The sequence below is a fragment of the Mirounga leonina genome, unplaced genomic scaffold (genome assembly GCF_011800145.1).
Source record: "Mirounga leonina isolate KUSES-001 unplaced genomic scaffold, KU_Mleo_1.0 Mir_151, whole genome shotgun sequence".
NCBI lineage: Eukaryota > Metazoa > Chordata > Mammalia > Carnivora > Phocidae > Mirounga > Mirounga leonina.
In genome coordinates, this window is record NW_023270377.1 from 21,019,524 (window position 1) to 21,030,216 (window position 10,693).

Consider the following 10,693-nt stretch of genomic DNA (forward strand, 5'->3'; position numbering starts at 1 on the left):
CAGAAAATGCTTTCTGCTCTGTCTTCTGGTTTACTCAGATTTTTTTTTCTTGGATAGTTTCTGTTTCTGGGTCTCCTCTTCCCCCAGAAGACATTTCTTTCCACAGCAGAGGAAGGGCCTTGGGTCTGTGCAGAAGAATCACAGAATTTGTGACTTACGGATGGTGAAGAAATTCAAGAAAGAAATTGAAGAGAGATCATGTTGAAGATCATCTCATGTTGGCTATCTTCAGGTATTTTTTTTTTAAGATTTTATTTATTTATTTGACAGAGAGAGACACAGCAAGAGAGGGAACACAAGCAGGGGCAGAGGGAGAGTGAGAAGCAGGCTTTCCGAGGAGCAGGGAGCCCGATGCGGGGCTCGATCCCAGGACCCTGGGATCATGACCTGAGCCGAAGGCAGGCACTTAACGACTGAGCCACCCAGGCACCCCTATCTTCAGGTATTTAAAAGACTCTTTAACATATATTGATTATTTGTTTCAGAGGTACAGATCTGTGATTCAACAGTCTTGCATAATTCATGGCGCTCACCATAGCACATACCCTCCCCAGTGTCTATCACCCAGCCACCCCATCCCTCCCACCCCCCACCACTCCAGCAACCCTCAGTTTGTTTCCTGAGATTAAGAATTCCTCATATCAGTGAGGTCATATGATACATGTCTTTCTCTGATTGACTTATTTCGCTCAGCATAACACCCTCCAGTTCCATCCACGTCGTTGCAAATGGCAAGATCTCATTCCTTTTGATGGCTGCCTAATATTCCATTGTATATATGTTAAAAAAAGAAGAAGAAGAAGAAGATAGCAGGAGGGGAAGAATGAAGTGGGGGAAATCGGAGGGGTAGACAAACCATGAGAGACAATGGACTCTGAAAAACAAACAGGGTTCTAGAGGGGAAGGGGGTGGGAGGATGGGCTAGCCTGGTGATGGGTATTAAAGAGGGCATGTTCTGCATGGAGCACTGGGTGTTATGCACAAACAATGAATCATGGAACACTACATCTAAAACTAATGATGTAATGTATGGTGATTAACATAACCATAAAAAATTAAAAAAAAAAAGACTCTTTAACACGTGCCCCTGTGACTTGACATTTGGGGGAACTATTTGAAACCAATGTTTTATTATATTTCATCTGTGGCATATTACTAAATATGATAGGGTTTCTTTTAAATGATATTTATTCAGACCCCTCATTGAACCCTACTTTCAGCTCCTGGGGATACCTGTCTATTTTTCTGAGGTACCCCAGGACCTCTAAAGTGATTTTTATGATATACCACATAACCTAAGTTTTAAATCAGACCTTTCTAAACAGTACCTTACAAATTTTGTGGAAGTCTATCTAGGCATTTTCACATAATCTTCATGAATAGAAAAACTAATTTTATTTGAAAAAATTTGTATGGTCTTAAAAGTGTTTTTCTCATGGCACAGCCTCCTCCTCCCCAGGAAGGGGTAGAGAGAGCAGATCTTTGGTGCATCAGATGCTGTCTTAGCTGCTTTCTATACATCATCCCAGATTTCCTCACAACAATCTAATGAATTATATTATTAGCCCTGTTTTGCACTTGAGAAACAAAGCCTCAGAGATATGAAGTAGCTCAAGTGGCCGAGCTGGGATTTCATCAGATTCTAATGCTCATGCTGCCTTGAGGGAACACACATTCTTTAAGGAAGTGTTTCCCTTCCCAAAGAACATCTCCATCTAGAATAGAAAAGGAAAGAGGGAAACCAGTTTATCCTGAATCTGGAGGGAGGACAAAGCTCTCATTCTCCCAAGCTTAGGAGAAAAAAAAAAAAAAATATATATATATATATATACACACACACACACATATATATATAGTAATAAATTGCTTTTAGTGAAATCTATAAGAGAGATTGTAAGACACCATAAGCTGATGGCTTTGTTTAAATAATATGAGCACCAAACATGCAAATATTTATCACTGTCACTTTCTTATAAAAGCCACACACAGAATTTTTAAAATGATTATTACACACATCTGTTCCACATCAGTAGTCTTTCTTCCTGTTGGCAGCACTGACATCACAGCATCTTTGTCTGCTATAAGGCACCTCTCTAATTCTTACATGAGCATATAAGGGAACAAAATGGAAGGAAAAGAAGTGTTTGGACATGGTTTGGGGGCCTGGAGCAGTCTGCAGATGAAAAAATTGAGAATCCAGAGAGAAAGTGCCTAACATTTCAGATGGTTGAGGTATCCAAGGCAACAGAGCTGTAGAAATACTCAGGGATAAATAAATTTATAGATTATAATGTTAGTGATGTTAAGATTCTAAGAAGGCCCAATCCAAACTGTTCTATCTGTAATTGATCTGTTGCCTACCAAATGGTTGTTTTTGTTGTTGCTGCAGCTGTCTTTTTTTTTTTTTACTTTACTCTCCAAGCTGTGAAATAATTACTACTGTGTTTATACAGATTTAACAGTGAGTTAAATAATCAGTCTGCAGAATTAGAGATAGACTCAACACATTGGACTTGGCAAATTGCTTTTTGACTATTTTTCTATAACTGTTAAATCTGCATTATATATTTAACATGAAAGGCTTAAATGTGTATTTGTGAGTCAACGTAAAATATGTCCATTGTGGAAGACAGAAAATGTCCATGTCCTAATGCCCCCAGAACTAGTGAATATGTTAGGTTATGTGCCAAAGGGGAATTAAGGTAGCCCAGATAGAATTAAGGTTGCTAATTAGTTGACCTTGAATTGGGGAGATTATCCAGATGGGCCTAAAATAATCACAAGAGTCCTTATCTGGGGAAAAGGGAGAGAGAAGACAATATCAGAGTGATTCAGTATCAGAAAGACTCAATTGACAATTGCTGGTTTTGGAGATGGAAGGGAGCCCTGAGCTCAGGAATGTTGGCAGCCACTAAAAGCTGGGGGTTGGGGGGCCAGGGGGACAAAAACAAAAACAAAAATGGATTTTTCCTATCATCTCCAGAAGGTAATACAGCTCTGCTGACATCTTGTTTTTAGCCCAGTAAGACCCATTTCAGATATCCCTCCTCCAGAGCTATAAGATAATACATCTGCGTTGTTTTAAGCCACTAAGTTTGTGGTCATTTGTTACAGCAGCAACAGGAAACTAACACAGCTAGTATTCTGAAACAAAATGTTTATCAGTATGAAAGTCTGGGTGTGTTGACTAACAAAGATATTTATATTTTAGATACTGACAAAAATATCACGGATTCCCAAAGGAAGTTTCAGTGCATTTAAATGCCCCTAAAGACTAAAACAAAAAACAAAAATGGAAGGAGGTGACTGGGAGTAGATGAAACAGGAATGTAGACCATTGAAAATTGTTGAATGGTTGGTGATGGGTTCGTGGGATTCATTATACCATCCTGTCTGTTTTTCTGAATGTTGGAAAATGTCCATAACAAAGTTTAAAAACATTTTAAGCTCCTTAATTAATTCTTTTTCAGAAGGAACACTTCAAGCAAAGCCACTACTATATAAATAAATTCTCTGCATTTTTTTCTCCTCGAAAGAAATCTAAAGACAAAAATCTAAACCTTTCCTCTTACAATTTAATCTGAAGCCTTTGGCACTGGTATATTTCCACTGGAGATTATTAATACCATATTTTCATAGCAGATGATTTGCTTTCTGCCTGAGTCTGAAATACAACCTCTCTGTGCCCACTCACAAAGAATTATGTGAACATTTTTGGTTCTACTAATCATAAAGAAATGCTCCTACTAACTGAATTTTCTGAAAAAGAAATAAAGAAATCAGCACAATTTACAATGGCATCAAAAACAATAAAATACTTAGGAATAAGTTTAATCAAGGAGGTGAAAGATCTCTTCTCTGAAAACTACAAGACATTGAAGGAAGAAATCAAAAAAGACACAAATAAATGGAAGGGCATCTTGTGTTCACAGGTTGGAAGAATTAACATTGCTAAAATGTGAATATTACTAAAGCTATCTGTAGTTTCAATGCAATCCCTATCAAGATTGCAATGGCATTTTCACAGAAGTAATAAGCACTCCTAAAATTTATATGGACCAACAAAAGGCCCCAAAGAGCCAAAAAAGTACTGAGAAAGAAGAACAAATCAGGAGGTATCACACTCCCTGATTTCAAGCTACACTAGAAAGTTATAGTAATGAAAATAGTATGGTGCTAGCATAAAAACAGACAGCCCAATGGAACAGAAGAAAGAGCCCAGAAATAAACCCAAGCATATACAGTCAAGCAATATTTGACAAAGGAGTCAAGAACACTCAATGGAGAAAAATAATCTTTTCAATTAACAGTACTGGGAAAACTGGATATTCATATGTAAAAGAATGAAACTGTACCCCTATCTTACACCACTCGCAAAAATTAATTTGAGATGGATTAAGCACTTAAATTTAAGACTAGAAATAAACTCCTAGAAGAAAACATAGAAATAAACCTCCTTGACATGTTCTTGGTAAGGATTTGGATAGGACACTTAAAGCACAGGCAACAAAAATAAACAAGTGGGTTAATGTCGAACTAAAAAGCTTCTGCAGAAACCGTAATAAAGTGAAAAAACAATTTGTGGAATGGGAAGAAATATTAGCAAATCATATATATAAGGAGTTATTGCCCAAAATATACAAAGAATTTATGCAACTCAATAGTAAAGAAACAATAACCTAATTAAAAAATGGGTAAATGATCTGAACAGACATTTTTCCAAAGAAGACATGCAAAAGGCCAACAAGTACACAAAAAGATGCTCAACATCACTAGCCAGTTGGGAACTGCAAATTAAAACCACAATGAGATACCACCTCATACCCGTCAGAATGGCCACCATCAAAAAGACAAGAAATAACAAATGCTGGCGTGGAAGTAAAGAAAAGGAAACCTCTGTGCACTGTTGGTGGGATTATAAGTTGGTGCAGCCACTATGGAAAACAGTATGGAAGATCCTCAAAAAATTAAAAATAGAACTGTCATATGATCCAGCAATTCCATTTCTGGAAAAAACATCCAAAGGGAATGAAAACACTAATTCAAAAAGTTACCTGCACCCCCATGTTCATAGCAGCATTATTACAATAGCCAAGACATCGAAACAATCTAACTGTTCATTGACGGATGAATGGATAAAATTGTGGCATATATGTATATATTACAGAATATTATTTGGCCATAAAAAAAGAGGGAATCCTACCATTTGCAAGAACATGGATGGACCTTGAGGACATTATGCTAAGTGAAATAAGTCAGACAAATTCAAATACTGTATGATCTCACTTGTATGTGGAATCTTAAAAACAAACAAACAAACAAAAAACCTCATAGAAAATGAGATTAGACTTGTAACCAGAGGTGAAGTGTGGAGGGAGGGGGAATTGGAGGAAGTGATCAAAAGGTACAAACTTCCAGTTATAAGGTGAATAAACATTAGGGGCATAATGTACAACATGATGACTGTAGTTAACATTGCTGTGTGATATATAGGAAGTTGTTAAGTGAGTAAATCCTATGAGTTATCACAATTTTTTTTTCTTTTCTTTTTATCTATATGAGACAGTGAATACGAGCTGAACCTATTGTGGTCATCATTTCACAATGTATGTAAGTCAAAGCATCATGCTGTACACCTTAAACATACACAGTGATGTATGTCAATTACTTCTCAATAAAATTGGAAAAGAAAAAAGGAAAATGCTCCCAGTGATAAACTGGTGAATCCAGAATAAATGTCTTCTGCCCATTTTTTTAACTGGATTATTTGTTTTCTGGGTGTTGAGTTGTATAATTTCTTTAGATATTTTGGATACTAACCCTTTATTGGATATGTCATTTTTCAAATATCTTCTCCCAGTCCAAAAGTTGTTTTTTTAGTTTTGATGATTGTTTCCTTTGCTGTGCAGAAGCTTTTTATTTTGATGAAATCCCAATAGATTATTTTTTCTTTTGTTTCCCTTGACTCAGGAGACATATCTAGTAAGAAGTTGCTACAGCTGATGTCAGAGAGGTTGCTGCCCATGTTCTTCTCTAGGATTTTGATGGTCTCACATTTAGGTCTTTAATCCATTTTGAAATTATTTTTGTGTATGGTATAAGTGGTCCAGTTTCATTTTTTTTGCATGTGGCTGTCCAGTTTTCAAAAAACAATAAATAATCATATTGTTTCACACAGAGATTTTTGCCTAGAAGCAGACCTCCTTGTGGATCAACTAGAAGAATTAGCTTAGTCCATTGTAATAAAAAAAGAAATAAGAAAAGAAAAAAGTCTAGGATTATTTTTGGTGCCAGTATAATTGTAACTGAGGTTCCTAGTGCCTACATGATTTTAGTATCTATTGTATACTTTTTCCATCTCTGCTCTCTCTTGATTTTTCCTTTTCTTATGTCAATTAGCAGCAGTATTTTTCTGAGGAAGCAGGGCATCACTTTAAACAGTTGACATCTAACATCCTTATGGAAGTCACGTTTCCATGTCTTGAATTCATGTATTGTGTGGAAAGTAATTCATAGATTCTATGATTCTTGGCCATTATGTATACATATTCCCTTAAAATAAGTTTCTGTTCTTACAGACTTAGAAATTACGATCAACATTAAGAACCATGACATAAGTTTTATCTTCCAGTTCCCAGAAAATAGGAGACCTAAGATCCGTTCAGTATTTAAATAAGTCCAGGAAAGTTGTTTTTGTTTTGTTTTGTTTTGTTTTTACAAATGCAATAGTTACTCGTTTATCTTTTTAACACCACCACTACCACCCCCACTGAGAAACGTTTCCCTACATTTGACCTATGCAGTGTGAGAAGTTGGCCTCTGGTTCTCTTTGCTGGAGAAGGAAAACAGCTGGTAACCATTATGTATATTATACACCTTCAAACACTGCAAGACTGTTATTTAGTTACCTTTCTTCTCTCCTCCAAGATAAGCAATCCCAACATCTTTAACTCTTTCTTCTAAGTTCCATTTTCCAATCCTCTCATCAACATTCATAGTCTCTTCTGAATCCTTTCCAAATTTCAGAGTTCTCCTAAGATGTGGAACCCAAACTGGAGAGGGCTTTCTTGTAAAAATCTGACCCGTGTTGAGTAAGAGAAAGTACCATCTATTTATCCATCTGTCTATTTCAAGTTAAGTGATCAAGGAGGGACTACACCATAAGATCATAGATGTTGGGTGTATTTTGGTGCTAAAGTAGCATGAACATCAAACGCATGTTTTGTTTTTGCTTTAAGTTCTTGGCTTCAACAAGAAGGGACTTAAAGGGGACCTTAAGACACATCTAAAGTTAAATAGCAGACAACCTTTGGTCTAAATCAAAGGCAGAAGAATTCTGCTGACTCAGAATCATTACCTTTGAAACCACTTGTCTTACATGGTTAAGTGTTGATCACCAAATAGGAGGGTGTGAATGTGTGTGAATGTGTGTATATGTGTGTGTGTGTGTGTGTGTGAGAGAGAGATTCAGTTATTTCTCATCACATATCTTTTTGCCAATCTTAAAATGCAGATAATTGCTTTATGGAAACTTAGCAGTTTTATTTGCTTTGTTTCATGAAAGAAGCCAAATTGCCTAATGACACCGAGTGAAATTTCCCATATTTTAAAGTAGAAATCTTATCCCATTTCCCTTTTGTCTTTCCTACTCATTTACTTTGTTCTCCCCTTTGTATCCCTTTATTTTCCCTGTTCTGCTTCTTTTCTTTCACTCCTTGTATCTTATATCTACATACATCTTTTGAATGGAGCAGGAAAAAAATTAGTAAAAATGGGGGGGCGATTTAATCAAGGACAGAAGAGTCACCACTGTTCACATTTGAGAACATCAAATAGGAACGATGGTATTAGGTACACACAACTTCCAAAACGTGAAGGTGTAGAGAAGCCAGGAAAGAAAGTTATCGAGTGATCAGGAAGATGTCACGACACCTCAGACTTCAACAGTTCAAAATTTGAGAAGCTTTTATTTCTAAGATCAGTTGTGAGTTGTATTTCATCAAAAATATAGAGTTTGGAATAAAGTCATCCGTTTTTATGATTCTCTCCACAGCCTAGGGGAGAAAACTCTCCCAGACCCTGCACTTCAAAAAGAAGCTCTGTTTATTCGTGTGGCTAAAGTGAGAACTAAGCCCTTAAGTCAGAGGACTAGAGACAGGCACCGCAGCTCTGACAGACCCCTGGCAAGCTGGCATCTTCACAGCCAACCTGCTTGGTAAATTGCTGTCTGAAAATATTATGTCTTGAGTGTAGGAATTCTCCAGGTGGAGTGTGTGTGGTGTTATCAGACAAAAATCTCTGTGTACCTGGACATGGTGTCCAAGTCTCTTCGAACCCCAGGCTTCGCACCGAGTTGTGTCAACATATGACTCAGAAAAGGCGGAAAGGGAAAAACAGGCACAAAGAAGGCAAAGCCTAGGAGAAAAGAGCAAATAAAAACATAAGCCAAAGTAAGCCAGCTTGGTTCTGAGGAGAACTGCGAATACTTTTGTTGCTGTTTTTAAACCAGTCAAAGGTAAAAGAGAAAGATGAAGCGATGTCTTCTCGTGAGGAGACCTCTCTGTTCATCTCAGGGGAACAAGGAGATAATCAGAAAACGTATCCAATTTAGAAAGAGAATTAACACTGCCTTTCATAATCCAAGCCATTGCCAGAAAACACCAATTATTTATATCCTAGTCTCTCAGCTTCAACAGGGACTTATGTTGAGTTTCCTGAACAGTTTATAAATACAGTTCACTCATTGTTTTTAGAAAATAATCTTGTGAGGCAAATCAGACGGTGTCTTTAGGGATAAATTAGACGTTGGTCTCTCACATAACTGAACCTCAGTGAAAAACAGTGACCTCAAATCGTAGGGATTGATACTTGCCTCAAATATCTTCGTGGTTAATTCTAGTCTCAAAGTATACTCACTTGAAATGAACATATCTGTATTATTAAAAATGCTTTTGTGATATAAGGAAGTTTTTATTTCTCTTACTGTGTGCTCAAATTATCTCCACCAGAGTGGGGCCTGGGTGGCTCAGTCGGTTAAGCATCTGACTTTTGATTTCAGCTCAGGTCAGGATCTCAGGGTCATGGGACTGAGCCCTGCATCCAGCTCCACATTCAGCGGGGAGTCTGCTTGAGATTCTCTCCCCCCCTGCCCCACCCCCCTGCGTACATGTGTGCGCGCGCGCGCGTGCGCTCTCTCTCAAATAAATAAATCAATCTGAAAACAAAGAATTATCACCACCAGGAAACGCTAACTGAAAGAAAAAAACAATCTTAATTTCCTTTCCAGTATACAACAGCAATGAAATTTCAGTAAAAATGCAGTCATTTCTGTTTCCTTGTAAATAAAGGCTATGAACCTGCTGGTCAGAGACTGAATCTAAAGTGAATTTTTTGTATAGTGCATAACTTACCGTGTATACTCAATAAAGCTATCAGCACACCTAAAGAGTGAATAAAACCTGAGTTAGACTCCTGGAAATAGGAGAGTGTGGTAAAAAACACCTAGAGAATTTGACCCATTTTACCAGACAATCCAGAAAATCCAATGTTCTCTGCTTTAATATAATGTGGAGTGGTTGATCAAATAACCCCAAACACATATAACAAAATCCTACCTCCCGATTCCCCTGGCTCTGCAGATGTAACCAACCATATAAACACAATGATTTAAACAGGAGGAAAAGAAGTCTGAACAGGGATGGTGAGATGGCAGTTGTCATTCAGTTAGGCATGACCAACTTAAGCATTTAATCAAGAGTTTTAAATTTTAATTGGAAACTAACAAGACATTTTCATAGATTTTTGTCTTTTAAATATAAAAACTAATGTTTTTCATGTTCTTTTATACATTTGATACAATTTTCCTAAACATGTCACATATGCTTCTAGTGACATTTTCTGCTCTGAAAAAGGGTAATGAAAAGTTAATGATTGTGAAATGCTAATGATCCACGAGGTCATATGTAATAAAATCTGTGTCGTTCAATCTGATAAACTGAGAAGGGCAATGAATGTGACTTTTCTAATTTTAAGTAGAGTATTATAGAATAAAACGAGTGTTGATCCCATTTCTTCTTCAGGACTTTTATTCTAGACATATTTTCCTTAAATAACATGGAAACAAAGGGTGTCCATGAACTACGTGAACACAGATTCTAATGGGCTGGAGAATCTTTCTGAGACTTCTCAGTTGCAAGCTGTGTTTTGTTTTGAGTAGTCATTGCCTTGCAGTAGACCTTCTGGGTTTTGCTGTTTCTTTGTTTGTTTTTTAATTGCTATGCCACATTTTTCAGAACTTGAAGATGGGTGGTATTAAATAACAAAATTCAACCAAGTAAATTTGAAGATATAATTGGTGCTTTTGAATGATCCACGAATCGGATAGCACCCTATCTAGCAACTAGAGAGGCATTCCAAGGAGTTATACAAAATGGAAGTTTGTTATAGAAGGACAGTGCGGGCAGAGCACCTGGGTGGCTTAGTTGGTTCAACCCTTGATTTTGGCTCAGGTCATGACCTCAGGGTCGGGAGACCGGGCGCCACATTGGGCTCTGCACTGGGCGTGGAGCCTGCTTAAGATTCTCTCTCTCCCTCTCCCCCAACCCCTGACCACTCGCCCACACACATGCTCTCTCTCACTAAAAAGGGAAAGAAAGAAAGAAAGAAAGAAAGAAAGAAAGAAAGAAAGAAAGAA

At 37.3% G+C, this 10,693-nt stretch overlaps 2 long non-coding RNA genes across 3 annotated transcripts in view; one reads left to right on the forward strand and one right to left on the reverse strand.

Annotated features, from left to right (window-relative positions):
• Positions 1-309, forward strand: part of LOC118012069 — a 20,646-nt gene extending 20,337 nt beyond the window's left edge. Inside the window, exon 3 of one of the 2 annotated variants that reach the window (XR_004679599.1) lies at positions 271-309. This is a non-coding gene — a long non-coding RNA (uncharacterized LOC118012069). Of the gene's footprint in view, positions 1-106; positions 161-270 lie in introns of those variants that run through there. The other variant, XR_004679600.1, reaches the window with a different exon arrangement.
• Positions 96-10,693, reverse strand: part of LOC118012070 — a 25,845-nt gene continuing 15,247 nt past the window's right edge. The window contains exon 3 of the long non-coding RNA XR_004679602.1: positions 96-125. This is a non-coding gene — a long non-coding RNA (uncharacterized LOC118012070). The remainder of the gene's footprint in view (positions 126-10,693) is intronic.